Source organism: Ascaphus truei, chromosome 17, assembly GCF_040206685.1.
Source record: "Ascaphus truei isolate aAscTru1 chromosome 17, aAscTru1.hap1, whole genome shotgun sequence".
Lineage (NCBI taxonomy): Eukaryota > Metazoa > Chordata > Amphibia > Anura > Ascaphidae > Ascaphus > Ascaphus truei.
This window is the reverse complement of record NC_134499.1, coordinates 19,388,264-19,410,029: the sequence shown is the minus strand read 5'-3', so window position 1 is coordinate 19,410,029 and position 21,766 is coordinate 19,388,264. Positions and strand designations below refer to the sequence as shown.

The 21,766-nt window shown below is 45.7% G+C and overlaps 1 long non-coding RNA gene across 2 annotated transcripts; it reads left to right on the top strand.

The window, feature by feature from the left end:
• The first annotated feature begins 1,138 nt into the window (after positions 1 to 1,138).
• Positions 1,139 to 21,496, top strand: LOC142468077 (uncharacterized). Of its 2 annotated transcripts, none has more exons than XR_012788576.1 (3): positions 1,139 to 1,285; positions 2,302 to 2,357; positions 21,414 to 21,496. It is a non-coding gene; the product is annotated as an uncharacterized LOC142468077 (long non-coding RNA). The 2 variants fall into 2 exon arrangements; XR_012788577.1 differs by lacking the exon at positions 21,414 to 21,496 and adding an exon at positions 2,837 to 3,479.
• Positions 21,497 to 21,766: the final 270 nt, after the last annotated feature.

Genomic DNA, 21,766 nt, shown 5'->3' with positions numbered 1-21,766 from the left:
TTGCGCTCTTTTCTTTTGTTTATATGCTATTATGGATTGGGTTTATCCTACAAGAGCTGCATTTTCCCTTTTAGTTAAATGCATTGTAGTTATTAACTATATTTTCTTACTGCAGTCATTATTTTATCCACTGTTTATTTAAATCACTGTTCTAATTTGTATATATATATTTTTTTTTACTGGGTTATATATACACACATGCGAAAAGCAGGGTTGCAGACCTGTCTAAGACATGTGATATATAAATCATATAAAAATATTACTTGTGAGCACATTCACATGTCTTAGACAGGTCTGCAACCCTGCTTTTCGCCATTATCACTTAGCATACAGAGTTTCCACTGCAGAAAGGGATTCTGGGAAATGACATGCAAATGAGCACACAGTGCCCCCTTTTGTCTCAAGTCCATTATTGCATGGAATCCTTAAGCCAAATGCTCGCTGTTTTAAACACAGCTTTTAAACATAGCCTGGGACGAGATGCAAAGCCAATAAACCCACTCACAGACAGTCTGTCTCGACCTTTTAGGTCTCATCAGTGTGAGGTTGATTATAATGGCTTTGCAATTTGAGACATGAGTAGGTCTTCACCACACATTATTTAGGTTATGGTGGGTGAAAAGGTGACTAAAAACCCTCCATACGCACGCGTGTGTATGTATATCGCTCTGTACAGAGCACATACGCCCCGCTGTACTAACAGAGCCACAACTTGCTCATTAAACCCAGTGAGGCGTGAACTCACCCCCCCCCCCTGCTGTGACCGCACAGTGCCACCATAACCTGGTGTTTTACATATGGTTACAGGGTACACGCAGCACTGCATTAGTGTGGTTACCCTCTGATGCACCACCACCCCTGACTGACTGGACGCCTGGATAACCAGAGCAGCCAGGGTTGGAGGGGTTAAAAAGGGCTGTTCCAAAACTGGTATTGTATGCTAAGGAAGCGGAAAGTTCACGTTACTGAACAAAAAGTAGTGGTAATGAGTGCCATGTCTCTGAATAATGGTCCCCTGAGACACTAGGGCAGCAGTGGGGTTTCCGCCCCTGCTTATCACTTAGCAGCAGGAAGCCACAGAGTGTGCCTTACGGTTTGATAGGATGTGGTGACCCCACTGACGCTTGCAGCTGTTACCCATCATGCCTTGCAGGACTAACGTTAGTATACAGAGCAATGCAGGTGTATACAGCGGCCTGTAACCCCTCCGGTGCCAGAGACCCTACACAGCAATGTACATTTCCACATGTATGTGAAGCAGAGTCACAGTGAGGACAGAACACAGGTCAGCGCAGATCTTTGAAGTGTACAGTTCAATATACCAAGCTGCACTCCCCGTGTGTCAGCAATATACCAAGCTGCACTCCCCGTGTGTCAGCAATATACCGAGCTGCACTCCCCATGTGTCAGCAATATACCGAGCTGTACTCCCGTGTGTCAGCAATATACCGAGCTGCACTCCCCGTGTTTCAGCAATATACCAAACTGCACTCCCGTGTGTCAGCAATATACCAAACTGCACTCCCGTGTGTCAGCAATATACCGAGCTGCACTCCCTGTGTGTCAGCAATATACCGAGCTGCACTCCCTGTGTGTCAGCAATATACCGAGCTGCACTCCCTGTGTGTCAGCAATATACCGAGCTGCACTCCCTGTGTGTCAGCAATATACCGAGCTGCACTCCCTGTGTGTCAGCAATATACCGAGCTGCACTCCCCGTGTGTCAGCAATATACCAAGAAAATGTCAAGAGAACACAAAGTCCTTGGCGCAACAAGGGGTTAAATACCAGTCCTGAAAAAATGCTGTAATCAGTTGAGGTGTATAGTCTTTGATTGCACTTGGAATGAATAGATATGCATAGCATAGTACCAGGGATAACTGGCTCCACCCTACGCATTTCATGACTATGGACGTCACTTCGTCAGGGGTAATGGAGCACCAGTGTTCGTACAGGCTATTTAAAGCCTTTAAAATTAACCTTTTCGGTTTCAAATGTCCCCCCCACTGAGTGACTCTGACATGACAATGTCCCCCCCACTGAGTGACTCTGACATGAAAATGTCCCCCCCACTGAGTGACTCTGACATGACAATGTCCCCCCCCCCACTGAGTGACTGACATGACACTGCCCCCCCCACTGAGTGACTGACATGACAATGCCCCCCCCCCCCCCACTGAGTGACTAACATGACACTGTCCATGCTCCTCACATCTCCGGCTGGGATCTGGCCGTCACTTTCTCAGGGGGTTTCTTGCTGAATATCTTCAGATTTTTTGTTTTTCTCCATTACATTCTTAGTGTGCCTGCCCCATGATCTGTTACCCCCGACAAAAGGAGACCAGATACAGTTTTGTGTAAGTACAGTTGTGTGAAAAAGAAAGTACACCCTCTTTGAATTCTATGGTTTTACATATCAGGACATAATAACAATCATCTGTTCCTTAGCAGGTCTTATAATTAGGTAAATACAACCTCAGATGAACAACAACACATGACATATTACACCGTGTCATGATTTATTTAACAAAAATAAAGCCACAATGGAGAAGCTGTGTGTGAAAAACTAAGTACACCTTATGATTCAACAGCTTGTAGAACCACCTTTAGCAGCAATAACTTGAAGTAATCGTTTTCTGTATGACTTTATCAGTCTCTCACATCGTTGTGGAGGAATTTTAGCCCACTGTTCTTTACAACGTTGCTTCAGTTCATTGAGGTTTGTGGGCATTTGTTTATGCACAGCTCTCTTAAGGTCCCACCACAGCATTTCAATCGGGTTGAGGTCTGGACTTTGACTGGGCCATTGCAACACCTTGATTCTTTTCTTTTTCAGCCATTCTGTTGTAGATTTGCTGGTGTGCTTGGGATCATTGTCCTGTTGCATGGCCCAATTTCGGTCAAGCTTTAGCTGTTGGACAGATGGCCTCACATTTGACGCTAGAATACTTTGGTATACAGAGGAGTTCATGGTCGACTCAATGACTGCAAGGTTCCCAGGTCCTGTGGCTGCAAAACAAGCCCAAATCATCACCCCTCCACCACCATGCTTGACAGTTGGTATGAGGTGTTTGTGCTGATATGCTGTGTTTGGTTTTCGCCAAACGTGGCGTTGTGCATTATGGCCAAACATCTCCACTTTGGTCTCGTCTGTCCAAAGGACATTGTTCCAGAAGTCTTATGGTTTGTTCAGATGCAACTTTGCAAACCTAAGCCGTGCTGCCATGTTCTTTTTAGAGAGAAGAGTCTTTCTCCTGGCAACCCTTCCAAACAAACCATACTTGTTCAGTCTTTTTCTAATTGTACTGTCATGAACTTTAACATTTAACATGCTAACTGAGGCCTGTAGAGTCTGAGATGTTGCTAACACAACTTGTCGGTAAACCGCTCACCTAATTAAATTTAAATCAGTATATAAGTTCACAGCCGGTGCAGAAGGGATAATAAATCTGAACAAAAGCACAAAGAGGAAATCAAACGATTTCCCAGAGATCCCTATTCACTGCACTCCAAAGCTGTATATAGGGGTAAAATACTCCCAGACCAGATAGCTGACCAGATTGATGGCTAATTTAGATACACAAAGTAACCGCTCCCAACACTGTAGGAGGACAATTACCAATAAAAGCCTATAATTGGCCCAAATAATAAAACTTTATTTTAATCAAGAACATCAGCGCATAGTGATAATAATATACAGTGATAGTCTAAAATAACTAAACGGGTGATAACACTTCAACAGTGAGGTAAAGATAAAGTAGATTACTTCTAATAGGAGGTAATAATATCTCTCAAAGTGATTTGAACATCGTCCTGTATATAGTTGGAGACACCAGGTGTGTGACTTCAATAGGACTGGATGATCTTAAACGAGCAAATGGTACATTCACAAAATTATGCGAATGTATATAGCATGTAGCGGTTAACTCTAGATAATAATTACTAATTCTGCACAGTATATGCAATTTATATTTAACGGATTGCTATCACGTTAGTGCCACATTGTGTTTATTATACATTACAGGCATACCCCGCTTTAAGTACACTCACTTTAAGACACTCGCGAGTAAGAACATATCGCCCAATAGGCAAACGGCAGCTCGCGCATGCGCCTGTCAGCACGTCCTGAACAGCAATACCGGCTCCCTACCTGTACCGAAGCTGTGCGCAAGCAGGGAGACTATAGAGCCTGTTACACATGCGTTATTTACATCAGTTATGCACGTATATGACGATTGCAGTACAGTACATGCATCGATAAGTTGGGAAAAGGTAGTCCTTCACTTTAAGTACATTTTCACTTTACATACATGCTCTGGACCCATTGCGTACGTTAATGCGGGGTATGTATGTATATATGCGTACGTTAATGCGGGGTATGCCTGTATATATGCGTACGTTAATGTGGGGTATGCCTGTATATATGCGTACGTTAATGAGGGGTATGTATGTATATATGCGTACGTTAATGCGGGGTATGTATGTTTATATGCGTATGTTAATGCGGGGTATGCCTGTATATATGCGTACGTTAATGCGGGGTATGTATGTATATATGCGTACGTTAATGCGGGGTATGCCTGTATATATGCGTACGTTAATGCGGGGTATGTATGTATGTATATATGCGTACGTTAATGCGGGGTATGCCTGTATATATGCGCACGTTAATGCGGGGTATGCCTGTATATATGCGCACGTTAATGCGGGGTATGTATGTATGTATATATGCGCACGTTAATGCGGGGTATTCCTGTATATATGCGTACGTTAATGCGGGGTATGTATGTATATATGCGTACGTTAATGCGGGGTATGTATGTATGTATATATGCGTACGTTAATGCGGGGTATGTATGTATGTATATATGCGTACATTAATGCGGGGTATGCCTGTATATATGCGTACGTTAATGCGGGGTATGCCTGTATATATGCGTACGTTAATGCGGGGTATGTATGTATATATGCGTACGTTAATGCGGGGTATGCCTGTATATATGCGTACGTTAATGCGGGGTATGCCTGTATATATGCGCACGTTAATGCGGGGTATGCCTGTATATATGCGCACGTTAATGCGGGGTATGCCTGTATATATGCGCACGTTAATGCGGGGTATGCCTGTATATATGCGTACGTTAATGCGGGGTATGTATGTATGTATATATGCGCACGTTAATGCGGGGTATGTATGTATGTATATATGCGCACGTTAATGCGGGGTATGCCTGTATATATGCGCACGTTAATGCGGGGTATGCCTGTATATATGCGCACGTTAATGCGGGGTATGCCTGTATATATGCGTACGTTAATGCGGGGTATGCCTGTATATATGCGTACGTTAATGCGGGGTATGCCTGTATATATGCGCACGTTAATGCGGGGTATGCCTGTATATATGCGCACGTTAATGCGGGGTATGCCTGTATATATGCGCACGTTAATGCGGGGTATGCCTGTATATATGCGCACGTTAATGCGGGGTATGTATGTATATATGCGTACGTTAATGCGGGGTATGCCTGTATATATGCGCACGTTAATGCAGGGTATGCCTGTATATATGCGTACGTTAATGCGGGGTATGCCTGTATATATGCGCACGTTAATGCGGGGTATGCCTGTATATATGCGCACGTTAATGCGGGGTATGCCTGTACATCTTTATGTAGTGACTGTGTATGTTTGTTTACGTTGCTGGGTTTAGCATCTCAGGCTACATTACTTACTGCTATAAGTACATAATTGATATAAGCAATGTTATGTGGTTCCTGCATATAATACTGGGAGTGTGCTTTGTTTGATGCATCCGGATTATTTGGGTTATCCACGAGCAGATTATGTCTTGCCAATGACAATACCATATGTTTAGGAATAGGCAGAATACGGCTATATATTGCTATTTAGATGCAACTCAACTTTAATGATACATCTGTATTCATGTGGTAATTTTGTGAATGTACCATTTGCTCGTTTAAGATCATCCAGTCCTATTGAAGTCACACACCTGGTGTCTCCAGCTATATACAGGATGACGTCCAAATCACTTTGAGAGATATTATTACCTCCTATTAGAAGTAATCTACTTTATCTTTACCTCACTGTTGAAGTGTTATCACCCGTTTAGTTATTTTAGACTATCACTGTATATTATTATCACTATGCGCTGATGTTCTTGATTAAAATAAAGTTTTATTATTTGGGCCAATTATAGGCTTTTATTGGTAATTGTCCTCCTACAGCGTTGGGAGCGGTTACTTTGTGTATCTAAATTAGCCATCTAGACTATCTGGTCTGGGAGTATTTTACCCCTATATACAGCTTTGGAGTGCAGTGAATAGGGATCTCTGGGAAATCCTTTGATTTCCTCTTTGTGCTTTTGAGTCTGAGATGTAACTCTTTGTTTTTTTGCAATTTCTCTGAGCATTGCACGGTCTGACCTTGGAGTGAATTTGCTGGGACGTCCACTCCTGGGAAGATTGGCAACTGTCTTGAATGTTTTCCACTTTTTAATAATCTTTCTCACTGTAGAATGATGGACTTTAAATTGTTTGGAAATGGCCATATAACCCTTCCCAGATTGATGGGCAGCAACAATTGCTTCTCTAAGATCATTGCTGATGTCTTTCATCCTTGGCATTGTGTTAACACACACCTGAATGCTCCAGACCAGCAAACTGCTAAAACTTCGGCTTTTATAGAGGTGGTTGTGACGATGGAGAGGATTTGGCCCGGGATTAAAGGGGTTACACCCCAATTGGGCACCCTCTAACCTTACCAGGGAGACAAGGGGTTAACTGGGCTGAGACCCAGACGTGTGATTTAACCCTTGTCATAACCTGAAAATGTATATTCTCTATTCCCCCATGTTTTAGTGTTAATCAGTGTCTGCATCACACACACACTAGAATCCATCCGGGAGCACAAGGGTTAATAGTCCTTTAATGATTATAGCTCTTTGTGAAATACGTTTATGTTTTATGTTTAATACTGTGTTCCAAGGTATGGACAAAGACTCAGAAGAAATTCCTTTGTCCACCAGGATAGCAGATGGCCCCAGAGGCGCCCCAATGTCTGGGATTTAAGTGTTGTGCATAGGGTCTTGTCACCCTCCCTGATGATTTAAGGGCGGAGGAGGCTCAAACCAGAGCAGTCTCCAAGTGTCCCAGTTATCACCTTCCAACAAAGGTTATCTTGCTAGAGGTCCAGATGGGTAGACTGGCTGGCATTCCATTTGCCTATGGGGGGTTACAGAAATGAGACCCCAGAGTTCTATTGCGCATGTGCCAGCTAGCAGGGGGGCCTGTCCTAAAATGTGTTCCCCCATCAAAGATTGGCTTTCAATTATCTCCAGCCAATCACAGGTACTTAAGGTTAAGGATAGAGGGACAAAAGGTATATAACCTGCTGTTCCCCATATATCCTTTGTCTTCATTTTTGTCTTCGTCTTCGTGCTCATGTGTTCATGGTCTTCATGCCTGCATGTCATCAGGCCTGTTGTGCTATACCATCTTGATTGCCGAGAAGAAATGCCATGCAATGTCTTGGCTGATTGCTGTATGAAACTGCCAGTCCAGATGGGGCTGTTTCCATCATTTTCATCTTTTAAGTAAGTGTCTATATTTTGCTGTTATTTGTACATTATTGTGTGTTCACCTTTATCAAGGAATAAATTATATTTTATCATATCTAAGTCTCTACCCAGTTCAGACACAGTGATAAATATATATCAACTGTTATATATATTTATGTGTGATCTTATACAGTCTGCCATAATCTCACCGTGACAGTGGTCACACTTGCTGATGATCAATTAATCAAGGGCATTTGCCCAGCCTCTGCCCAGCCCGGTGGCCATGGCGTGGCACACTTTTCCCCATTGAAGTACGCCCCAAACCCGTGTGCCTCGGCCGCGTTAGTGAACAATTGCAACTCATGATTGTGGGTGGAGGAAACCAAAACCAATCTTTAACCATTGAATTGTCTGAGAAACACCTCTCATACCTCCAGGACATCCCTCAGCTCTTTGGCAATGCCGATGCGGTGTAGAGGTTTTTCAGCCCGTTCTAACCTGCGGTTGAAGATACTGCCCCTGGGAATTACTCTGCAGGTAAAATGTAGGAAACCCAGCAGAGACTGCTTTTGTTTTAGGGTTACTTTCCTGGCCTCCCTGAACTGACCCGGGCTACTTATCAGCTTCCTGACTTTGTCTGCGGGTAAGCGCCATTCTCTAATCTTTCGGCAATGAGTCAATCTCAGTGCCTCGAAACGACTAAAGAATTGGTGGGACCCTCTAGCAGGAAGTAGACTAGGTAGTGCTAGTTCCTGTCTTACTGACTATGCACCAATGCCAAAAGGGGCTAAACGTCTCGAAGTAGACGCTTGATATGGCGCAACCCATAGGGAGACATTTGTCAATGGAATACGCCCCTTCAAATTTGCAACCCATGAATCTAAAACTGCTGGGGGCAAAGGGTAACAGTCGAAAGACTGATTCTATGCTGTAAGCCATAGCGCTCCCTCCCACTGAGATCCGAAAACCCTCCCGAAATGCCGCTTCCAGGAGCAGAGCCTCCTCGCGGTTGGGTACCCTCGCAACCACTGCTTTAAGGCGCTACGGCCGACTGGTGTTGGGACCTTTGTGAGGGGCATTACATTTCCCCTGGCATGGCTTCCTGTGTGCTTAAAGCCACTTTTGGTCGGGTGGATACCCCCGCACTGCATACATACGTGTGTAAAATTGCACCCTGCCCCAAGCGTGTACTGCTTGACATTAAACGCCCAGTACTCACCCTACCTGCCCCTGTTCTGTGGGTGACAACCGGGGTCCGCCCACCCGGCCCCTTTGTGAAGGGGTTCCCTCGCCTTGTCAGGGGGCTCATTGCACTTTCTGTGAAAAAGAGCTGGCTAAACAGACGTATTAATGTAGGGTCACCATGTGAAATAAAGGAGCATTACCCGTCGCCTAGTTATGGACTAATGCAGAGGTGGTGACGAGTCCCTCCAGGTATGCCCCTGTTATGGTTCGTAAGGAGACCGTTCTCATTCTGGAGTCTCGCTATTGCTAGCAATAGAAATGTCTGGGACTCGATCAGTACATTGTATCTATGGCATTAGCACAGTCACTTGCGGGTGAGGAACCTGGCTGTCCGAGGCTCAATGAGGCAGTGCTTTGCCTGCACGTGGGCCATAATATGCCCCTTCATGGTGTGGGCAACCATCTCCCCAGCTTAGAGAGGAGGGGGTGGGCATCCCACCCCCAGGTTAGAGGAGAGGGGGGCATCCAGCCCCCAGGTTAGAGGAGAGGGTGGGCATCCAGCCCCCAGGTTAGAGGAGAGGGTGGGCATCCAGCCCCCAGGTTAGAGGAGAGCGTGGGCATCCAGCCCCCAGGTTAGAGGAGAGGGTGGGCATCCCACCCCCAGGTTAGAGGAGAGGGTGGGCATCCAGCCCCCAGGTTAGAGGAGAGGGTGGGCATCCAGCCCCCAGGTTAGAGAGGGTGGGCATCCAGCCCCCAGGTTAGAGGAGAGGGGTGGGCATCCAGCCCCCTGGTTAGAGGAGAGGGGTGGGCATCCAGCCCCCTGGTTAGAGGAGAGGGTGGGCATCCAGCCCCCAGGTTAGAGGAGAGGGTGGGCATCCAGACCCCAGGTTAGAGGAGAGGGTGGGCATCCAGACCCCAGGTTAGAGGAGAGGGTGGGCATCCAGCCCCCAGGTTACAGAGAAGGGGGTGGGCATCCAGCCCCCAGGTTACAGAGGAGGGGGTGGGCATCCAGCCCCCTGGTTACAGAGGAGGGGGTGGGCATCCAGCCCCCTGGTTACAGAGGAGGGGGTGGGCATCCAGCCCCCAGGTTACAGAGGAGGGGGTGGGCATCCAGCCCCCAGGTTACAGAGGAGGGGGTGGGCATCCAGCCCCCAGGTTACAGAGGATGGGGTGGGCATCCAGCCCCCTGGTTACAGAGGAGGGGGTGGGCATCCAGCCCCCAGGTTACAGAGGAGGGGGTGGGCATCCAGCCCCCAGGTTACAGAGGAGGGGGTGGGCATCCAGCCCCCAGGTTACAGAGGAGGGGGTGGGCATCCAGCCCCCAGGTTACAGAGGATGGGGTGGGCATCCAGCCCCCTGGTTACAGAGGAGGGGGTGGGCATCCAGAGGGCAGTAGTTGGGTAAACCAAAGTGGAGAGCAGTCCCCCTTCCCTCTGCCCCCTTCACCTTTCCTTCTGCTGCGGCGGAGACCGCAACTTCGGCACATCTGCCCATTTGGGGGCGACGTCCCCATCCTGGGGTGACGTCCCCATCCTGGGGTGACGTCCCCATCCTGGGGCTCTGCCACATCTTTCTCCACATTATTCCTTTCTTTGAATTTACATTTCTCATTTTCTGAGACTTCTTCCATTTTTCACAGTTATTTTTTCAGACTTTTCGCATTTTTTCTGGACTTTTCCTGGGTTTTGCTCAGTCTGTTCTTTCTCCTCTTGGGGGCTCAGCTTTCTTTGTCGTGACTTAGCAGGATATTTGGGTGATATTTCCAGATGGTCAGTGATCTGCTCTGCCGCTGCACGCTCCTGGATATGTGCTCCTGCTCTGCCGCTGCACGCTCCTGGATACGTGCTCCTGCTCTGCCAGAGCACGCTCCTGTGCTGCCGCTGCACGCTCCTGGATACGTCCTCCTGCTCTGCCGCTGCACACTCCTGGATACATGCTCCTGCTCTGCCACTGCACGCTCCTGGATACATGCTCCTGCTCTGCCACTGCACGCTCCTGGATACATGCTCCTGCTCTGCCACTGCACGCTCCTGGATATGTCCTCGAGCTCTGTTGCTGCACGCTCCTGGATATGTCCTCCTGCTCTGCCGCTGCACGCTCCTGGATACGTGCTCCTGCTCTGCCGCTGCACGCTCCTGGATATGTCCTCCTGCTCTGCCGCTGCACGCTCCTGGATATGTCCTCGTGCTCTGCCGCTGCACGCTCATGGATTCGTCCTCCTGCTCTGCCGCTGCACGCTCCTGGATACATGCTCCTGCTCTGCTGCTGCACGCTCCTGGATACGTGCTCCTGCTCTGCCGCTGTACGCTCCTGGATACATCCTCCTGCTCTGCCACTGCACGCTCCTGGATACATCCTCCTGCTCTGCCGCTGCACGCTCCTGGATACGTGCTCCTGCTCTGCCCCTGCACGCTCCTGGATATGTCCTCCTGCTCTGCTGCTGCACGCTCCTGGATACGTCCTCCTGTGCTGCCGCTGCACACTCCTGGATACGTGCTCCTGCTCTGTCGCTGCACGCTCCTGGATATGTCCTCCTGCTCTGCCGCTGCACGCACCTGGATATGTGCTCCTGCTCTGACGCTGCACGCTACTAGATACGTCCTCGAGCTCTGCCGCTGCGCGCTCCTAGATACGTCCTCCTGCTCTGCCGCTGCACGCTCCTGGATACGTCCTCGAGCTCTAACGCTGCACGCTCCTGGATACGTCCTCGAGCTCTGCCGCTGCACGCTCCTGGATACGTCCTCCTGCTCTGCCGCTGCATGCTCCTGTATACGTCCTCGAGCTCTGCCGCTGCACGCTCCTGTATACGTCCTCGAGCTGTGGATTGGGAGGGGTCAGGTTTGCAGTAAACTTGTTGTGTGAAGTCCAGTGAGAGGACAAATTAGCATCTTCCAACCGCCAACTCAGAGGCCCGGGGTTTAAAAGGACACAGAGCCTGAGAAAGATCCCCGCTCTGAATTCCTGTAACACTTTCTCTGCTGCTAGTGTATGAAACTCCCACAGCTAGAACACGCACAATTACACAAACCCACAGCTCACACACAGCAAGAACACGCACAATTACACAAACCCACAGCTCACACACAGCAAGAATACGCACAATTACACAAACCCACAGCTCACACACAGCAAGAATACGCACAATTACACAAACCCACAGCTCACACACAGCAAGAATACGCACAATTACACAAACCCACAGCAAGAATACGCACAATTATACAAACCCACAGCTTACACACAGCAAGAATACGCACAATTACACAAACCCACAGCAAGAATACGCACAATTACACAAACCCACAGCTCACACACAGCAAGAATACGCACAATTACACAAACCCACAGCTCACACACAGCAAGAATACGCACAATTACACAAACTCACAGCAAGAATACGCACAATTACACAAACCCACAGCTCACACACAGCAAGAACATGCACAATTAAACAAACCCACAACTCACACACACACATGCACAATTACACAAACCTCCAGCTCTCACACAGAGACACACATACAGCAAGTGCATACACAATTACACAAACCCGCAGCTCAAACACAGAGACATGCCCACAGCAAGAGCACACACAATTACACAAACACACAACTTACACCAACCCACAACTCACACACAGAGACACACACACAGCAAGAACATGCAAAAATACAAAAATCCTCAGCACACACACAAAGTCGCACATTGCAAGAACACGCACAATTACACAAACCAACAGTTCACACACAGACACGCACAATTACACAAACACACAGCGCAGAGAGACACGCAAAGAGACAGATGCGCAGAGAGACGCACAGGGACAGACGCGCAGAGAGACACGCACAGGGACAGAGACACGCAGGAACAGAGACACGCAGGGACAGAGACGCACAGAGAGACACGCAGAAGGACAGAGACGCGCACAGGGACAGACGCGCAGAGAGACACACACACGGACAGAGACACACAGGGACAGAGACACAGGGACAGACACGCACAGAGAGACATGTAGAAGGACAGAGACGCGCACAGGGACAGAGACGCGCACAGGGACAGAAACGCACACAGAGAGACGCACACAGACACCCAGTCAGAGACACAGACACCCACACACACAAAGACACATATAGGGGTATTTTCCTCGTTTTTGGTCGCAGAGAGTGGTTCCCGTTTCTGCTTTTATACAGAATTCGGATATGTAGAGAAAGGGAGAAGCGAGGGGTGGCCGAGGAGAGAGAAATGCAGCGTGGAATATTTCAGTGGTGGCGAGGGAGGAAGGAAGCCAAAAAACTGAGAGAGGGGGAGAGAGAGAGAGGGGGGGGGGGAGAAAGAGAAGGAGGGGGAAAGAGAGAGAGAGAGAGAGAGAGAGAGAGAAACAGACTCAGGAATTAGGAAGAAAGAGACAATAGAAAGAAAAGGAAGTGAGACAGACTGTTAAAAGAGAGAGAAACACTCAGGGAGAGACTGAAAAGAGGATTATGAGAGAGGGACTATGAAAATAGAGAGAGACAGAGAGGAGAGAGAGAGGGTTCTAAGAAATCAGTGAGAGACAGAGATGAGGGAGAGAGGGTTCTAAGAAATCAGTGAGAGACAGAGATGAGGGAGAGAGGGTTCTAAGAAATCAGTGAGAGAGGAGGGAGAGAGGGTACTAGGAGATCAGTGAGAGAGAGAGAGAGGAGGGAGAGGGGGTACTAGGAGATGAGGAGAGAGAGAGGGTTCTAGAAGATCAGTGAGAGAGCTCCGGTGTATTTTTGACCCTCTGCTGACTCGGTATTGGCACCCGGACCTGTACTTTGGGGGATGTGGTCTGGGGAGTCTCCGTATGAGATGATCGAGCTGCAGATGCTGGAGCCATGTGCGGGACTGGATCTGACCACTAGTGCCCGAGGGGGTCACCGCCTGGAGCGTACCAACGCGGTTAGGATCCCCCCAGGTCGGGCACCCCCCGTCCTGCAGCGGAGTGTCCGGAGGAGGATTCTGGGGGAGCGGGGGGACCCCCCACCGGTCGGGAAAGCGGGAGAAGGACACTTCTTCCAGCCCACGTACCACACCCAACACGCCTGGTGCGATCTCTGTGGTGACTTTATATGGGGGATCTACAAGAAGAGCCTGCGCTGCATGTGTGAGTATCCCGGGGGGACGGGGGGAAGGGGGGACGGGGGTAAGGGAGGGGGGCGTATCCTTTGAAGGCTGGTTCATATCCCGGTGTCGGCTCCTTGTGACCTCGTGCAAGTCACTTTATCTCCCTGTGCCTCAGGCACCAACATTAGATTGTAAGTTCCTCGGGGCAGGGGCAGTGCCTGTAGCATGCTCTGCGCTGCGCACCTGGGCGGTACATAGTAAGGTACGGGCTAATTACCCAGCGCACCTTGTTAAACCGGAAGCAGAATATAGTATACTTGTTCAGCCTAACCCTGATATACCACCCTAACCCTGATATACCAGCCTAACCCTGATATACCACCCTAACCCTAATATACCAGCCTAACCCTGATATACCGCCCTAACCCTAATATACCAGCCTAACCCTGATATACCAGCCTAACCCTGATATACCACCCTAACCCTGATATACCACCCTAACCCTAATATACCAGCCTAACCCTGATATACCACCCTAACCCTAATATACCAGCCTAACCCTGATATACCACCCTAACATAACAGCCTAACCCTGATATACCACCCTAACCCTGATATACCAGCCTAACCCTGATATACCACCTTAACCCTAATATACCAGCCTAACCCTGATATACCAGCCTAACCCTGATATACCACCCTAACCCTGATATACCAGCCTAACCCTGATATACCACCCTAACCCTAATATACCAGCCTAACCTTAATATATCAGCCTAACCCTGATATACCAGCCTAACCCTGATATACCACCCTAACCCTAATATACCAGCCTAACCTTAATATATCACCCTAACCCTAATATACCAGCCTAACCCTGATATACCACCCTAACCCTACTATACCAGCCTAACCTTAATATACCAGACTAACCTTAATATACCAGCCTAACCCTGATATACCACCCTAACCCCGATATACCACCCTAACCCTAATATACCTGCCTATCCCTGATATACCAGCCTAACCCTAATATATCATCCTAAACCTAATATACGATCTTAACCATCAATATAAGACACTAACAGTAATATACCACCCTAACCCAAATATACATCCCAAACTCTAATCTACCACCCTAACCCTAATATACCAGCATAGGCCAGATATATATCCATAACCCTAATATACCAGCATAGCCCAAATATACATCCATAACCCTAATATACCCCCAACACTAATAATACCCCCCTGTCCATCAATATAACACACTAACAGTTATATACATCCCTAACCCAAATATACCAGCATAGCCCAAATATACCTTCCTAACCCTAATCCTCATATGCCACCCTAACTCTAATATACCTGCCTAACCCTAATATGCCACCCTATCCACCATCCTAACCATGATATACCCTACATTAGCCAAATGTACATCCCAAACCCTAACCCTAATATGCCAGTCTAACCCTAATATACCTCCCTAATAATAATAATAATAAACCACCCTAACCCTAATATCCCTCCCTAATAATAATCTACCACCCGAACACTAATATCCCTCCCTAATAATAATAATATACCACCGTAACACTAATATCCCTCCCTAATAATAATAATATACCACCGTAACACTAATATCCCTCCCTAATAATAATAATATACCACCGTAACACTAATATCCCTCCCTAATAATAATAATATACCACGTAACACTAATATCCCTCCCTAATAATAATAATATACCACCGTAACACTAATATCCCTCCCTAATAATAATAATATACCACGTAACACTAATATCCCTCCCTAATAATAATAATATACCACCGTAACACTAATATCCCTCCCTAATAATAATAATATCCCTCCCTAATAATAATAATATACCACCGTAACACTAATATCCCTCCCTAATAATAATAATATCCCTCCCTAATAATAATAATATACCACCGTAACACTAATATCCCTCCCTAATAATAATAATATACCACCGTAACACTAATATCCCTCCGTAATAATAATAATATACCACCGTAACACTAATATCCCTCCCTAATAATAATAATATACCACCGTAACACTAATATCCCTCCCTAATAATAATAATATACCACCTTAACCCAAATATACCTCTCTAATAGAGATGGCTGAATTTGGATCCGCATCAGAATTGTGGATTTTGTTTTTCATTTTCGAAAGCAAAGGACGATCTATTCCCGGACTAGTTTCTGACAACCTGCAAACACATTACAGAGACCCCTTTCTAATTTTATAAGCAGTCGCCAGATATAAATACAGATATATAGAGATATATATATATATATATATATATATAGACAGTGGTCGACAAATCACCAAAAAATCTACTCGCCGAACAAAAAAATCTATTCGCCGCCTAGTACCACACGTGTGCTGCTTGGGCCAATAGGAGCTCGCCACGATGTTAAATCCACTCGCCCGGGGCGTGCAAATGTATAGGTTTGTCAAACACTGTCTATAGATATATATATAGATATAGATATAGATATATATATATATATATATAGCCCCTGGAACGTACCTCCAAATAAGTTAGGGAGAAAAAAGACGACACCTGAGAGATATGAAAAGTATATTTAAATGAGTCCCGTCCCACACTTTCTAAAAGGATTTCTATACCAACTACATAGAGTTCATTATAAGCCTAAGGCACCTACCTAATGACTAAAATGGTGTCAGACCCAACAGGACTAGAACCCAGAACCACAGCTTTTCTAGACCACAGCTCTAGTAGTATGAGCGAAACCAGCTGATAGGGAGTATTACTGTTACATCCTACTTTTTCACTGCTAACTGCTCACACATGTAGCTAATATAGCTATTAGTGTAGCTCACATGTAGCATGTTTGATCCACAAGGAACATTAAACTGTCATCTAGGAAGTGGTCTGCTTCTAAAGGAAGCCGGGGGAAGGGAGCTACTACAGGTATGAGCACTCATTTTGGTCCTACACAACGGATATGCACATAAATGGCTACGGTATAACAGAACAGGGACACAAATATTCACTGTGCCACCCGCCAGACAGAGACTGAACTGAAATACTTTATTTTACAATAAATAAAAGTCTACAAACTGCAGGGAGTGATTCCACGCTTCCCACAGCACACAAAGTGTTATTGGGTTGACAAGTCTAAGGCACCTCAGCTATGGGGTATGGTGTCAGACCCAACAGGATCAGAATTTCAACACACACCATCTCGGTTATTCAGAACAACAGCTCTAGCAGTGTGAGCTAAACCAGCTGATGGGTTGCAGTGCCCACTGTTACTAACAGCATACAGTACCTCCAAGGGATATCTATGTGTTTTATTGTAACCTTGAAAGCACTTCAAGCACAAACTAATAATATGTACAAAGGGCTGTGAGTTACTGAGGCCAGGTGACATTAAATAAAAGATAAACAGAATATGGGCAACCTCAATGCCCCGGGTTAGAAGAAAATGGGTGCCAGCTCTGCTCCTCTATGGATTGCACAGTTATAACAAGCAAGCACTCTTATCTGTAGACGAATATTCTTGGTTGATCTGGATGTTATACATTTTCATCTTATTAGACCAGATCTGTGCAATCTCGTTTATATAGATTATGCAGGTGGCATTAAATCCCTTCTACTGTATGTACCGATCTATTTAAGCGGATAGGGTCTCTTTCAGGGTGACTGCAAATATAAATATTCAGGCTTTGTTCATCGCTCATCACTTTGCTTAAATTACCACTAAGTGCTAGGTGTCAGTGCTGGGACTGTACACACGCTGGTTTGATCCCCCTCAGATCTTGTGCTCTTTATAGTTACGTTCTCTTTTATTATTCGCTTCATTCTGTCTCTTAATAAACGTATAACTTTTTAACTCACATAGGTTAATACATCACAGATATATTGTGTTACATTAATGTATCCTCTATTGTTGCCGCTCTTTGGAGGTCCTTTCTCATTGTTTTTAATTGTATGTGAATTAAAAGTTACTTTGCCCAGGTCATTATATATCTCTAAGGGGTATTTTACCCACTTTGAGTGTTTAGGAGTACACCTCATCTAAAGGATTGCCTTTTCTCTCTTTATATTCTAATAGAGATTAAATAAAACACGTTTTCTGACACACAAGTAAAAACACGGTGCAGCACGGCTGTGGCTGTGACAGTGGTACTAGCCATCGGCTGGTTTAGCTCACACTATTGGAGCTGTAGCCTAGAAAAGCAGTGGTTGTGGTTCTAGTCCTTGTCGGTCTGACACCATTCCAGTCATTAGGTTGGTGCCTTTAGGCTTATAAAGAACTCTATATAGTTGGTAACGAAATCCTTTTAGAAAGTGTGGAACGGGACTCATTTAAATATGCTTTGCATGTCTCTCAGGTGTGATCCTTTTTCAGCACAGGAATGTTTCCCTAATTTATTTGGAGGGACATTTGAGGGGATATATATATATACAACTGGCAACTGCTTATAAAATTAGAAAGCTCGTGTGTGTGTGTGTGTGTGTGTGTGTGTGTGTGTGTGTGTGTGTGTTCCTTTTTAACAATCTGCAATTTTTAACAATCTGCAAACGGATAAAAAAAATCTGTTCGGATTGTAGTCAATGGCGAATTTAAATGAATGCGGACGTATTTTCAACTCTAAAATGCGCAAACGGATTTTGGTGTACGGAGCGGATTTTGGTGTGCGGAACGGATTTTGGTGTGCGTAATGGATTTTGGTGTGCGGAACGGATTTTGGTGTGCGGAACGGATTTTTGTAAAATAATTCACGGAATTCCGGGAAACTAATTTTGACAGTTTCGCCAATCCCTACTCCCTAACCCCAAAATACCTGCTTAAATTCAATATACCAGCCTAACCCAATATGCCATCCTAACCCTAATATACCTCCCTAACCCTAATATACCAACCTAGTCCTAGCATACCTTGTCATGGGCGGCACACCTGTGAGCATGTGACCTGTATATGGGACAAGGGTTAATACACAGCTATCTAGCTGATCCAATCTTCACCTCTCAAGGTCTCTCAAATTAATAATACCTCCTCAATCTGTCACAATATACCACCTGTCACGAACAGCACACTTGTGAGCACTTAACTTATATATGCAACCAGGGTTAATTATTATGAGAGGTACGTACAGAGCCTCTGGTCTCTATTAATTAAGAAAAGTATGTACTTAACACACAAATATCTGTTACAGCTAAATGTGTCCAAAAAGGTAAATTACGCTTTACAAAGCGTGCAACAGTTCAATCAGAGACCAAAGTATTACAGCTCAACCCCCTTATAACGCTGTGCTTGGGGTCCAAAGAATCACATCGCGTTATAAGCGGATCGCGTTAGAAATAATGTACAATTGTATGCATTGTACAATAAAGTATTTAAGATACCAATAACCGTGGTGTAAAGTATTCATAAATACGAAAATTGGGAGCCACGCTTGCATCGTGTTATAAGCGGATTCGCGTTGTAGCGGATCGCGTTATAACGGGGTTGAGTTGTACTTATTAAAGTTCAGTTTTAATATACAAAATATACAATGCTTAGGTTACACAAAAAAAGATTACTACAAGAACAGTTATAATAAATGCAGACAGAATTACCTCCAGCTGGACCGGAGCCTTCCTAGATGGTTGACAACTCGATTCAGATGATGGTCTCAACCTACAAAGCCTGGTCCAAGGAACTGATTGTTGTGCAATGTGAGGGGTATGGACTTCCGATCGAGGGCTCCACCAAGAAGAACATGATTGACAATCCCGAGGTGGCAAGATCACCCGCCGAGCCGGTCGACCAGATTACCGCTGCACTGGCCACGCCCGGAGAGGCTTCCCCGAAACTCTGGCTGGCCACGTTCCAGAAACTGGCTGCCCAAGCAAATGCCCAATCCCGAGTGTCCCTCCGTTCTCATCGCAGCTCTCACACAAGACGGCCACCCCGCCTGACCTACAGCAACTTTGACCACTTCAACGAGGACAAAGCATTGACAGCTTGTTACCTAATATGTCATCCTAACCCTAATATGCCTCCCTAACAATAATATACCAACCTAACCCTAATATATCACCCTAACCCTAATATATCACCCTAACCCTAATATACTCACCTAACCCTAATATACCTCCCTAACCCTAATATACCACCCTAACATACCACCCTAACCCTAATATACCAACCTAACTCTAATATATCACCCTAACGCTAATATACCACTGTCATGGTAGACCAGGTCTTTAAACACCATTTATATTTAAGGGATCAATCACAGGGCAAAACAAGACAGTGAAATAAAATGAGGTTTATTTTGGATACATCCTCGGAAACACACAAGAATACAAAATACAAAAATATACACACTTACGGGGGTCTGGGGAATGAGATCTACCTTTCCTAGGTGCAGGGACCCACTTCAAATGGGTTTACCCTGTCCGCTTCTCTGCTTCAGGATATCAGAGTGCTGTACGCAGCAGCCACTCTGACATGAACCTCCAGCTGGTCACAGTCCAATTCCACACTCCTTCCCAGAGATGAACTTCAGGTGGACTGATCAGCAGTGTTCCTTAAATACCCCTTGGTGGCTATCCTTTAACATGAGCAAGGCAGCCAGCCAAGAGAAACAGTGCCTGGGGCTCAGACCTGATAACTGATTCATGTAACTAATCCCCTACCTTTGTCCTGATCTATTTCTATGGAGAGCTTCAACTGAGTGAATTACTTAGTCTTTCTTCATAGAAATGACAGTAACAGTGGAATATCTCATTTACTTTCTTGCATGTTAATTCCATCACCACACAATACCAGGTATCTAATCTGGGAGGAATTGCTAACACAGGTATAAATACAGACATAAGGTACTTATGTTAAAGAAAGGATTTAGAATTACAGCTAGAACAAATTACATCACAGAACAATGTTGATTCACTGGGGGATTGCATTTACAGGGAATAAAGAATACAGGCTTTGAAATACATTCCCTGTTCTCCCCCAGATATTAAATTACATTTGGCTGAAATAAGCCTTACGTAGCTGGCCAAGTTACATGGATTTAGGGGTAAATAGCTGGGATTTCTCTTTATTAGGTCCCCCAGCTACCCCTACCATCACAACCACCCTAACCCTAATATATCAACCTAACCCTTATATACTCACCTAACCCTAATATACCAACCTAACCCTAATATACAACCCTAACATACCAGCCTAACCCTAATATACCTCCCTAACCCTAATATGCCTCTCTAACACTCATATACAAACCTAACCCTAATATATCACCCAAACCCTAATATATCACCCTAACACTAATATACCAACCTAACCGTAATATACAAACCTAATCCTAACCCTAACATACCTTCCTAACCCTAATATGCCAGCCTAACCCTAATATACCTCACTGTCTCCTTTGGACTGTCTTTTACTGTCAGTCTCACCTTTTCCTTCTCTTGGACTGTCTCTCCAAACTCTCTCTTTCTGGCAGTCTCTATTGCAGCATACCCTCTCTTACCCTTGTCTGTCTCTCTTACACGGTCTCTTAGACTGCAATTTCACGTGTCACTATCGGTGCCGTGCTCTCATCCGATTAGACTGCAGCAGAGAGGTGGACGAAGATAGCGAGAGCGACTCATCCCAAGAGATCGCCTGGGAAAAAGACACTAATGTGGTGAGACACACAGTGACCCTGCTCATACTCTTAAAATTATTACTCCATGTGGGATTACTCTGTGCTTCTTATTACTGTGTGTTATTAATCTGTGTGTTACTATAATGTAGGACAGGCCGGTTATTACTGTGTGTTATTAATCTGTGTGTTACTATAATGTAGGACAGGCCGGTTATTACTGGGTGTTATTAATCTGTGTGTTACTATAACGTAGAACAGGCCGGTTAT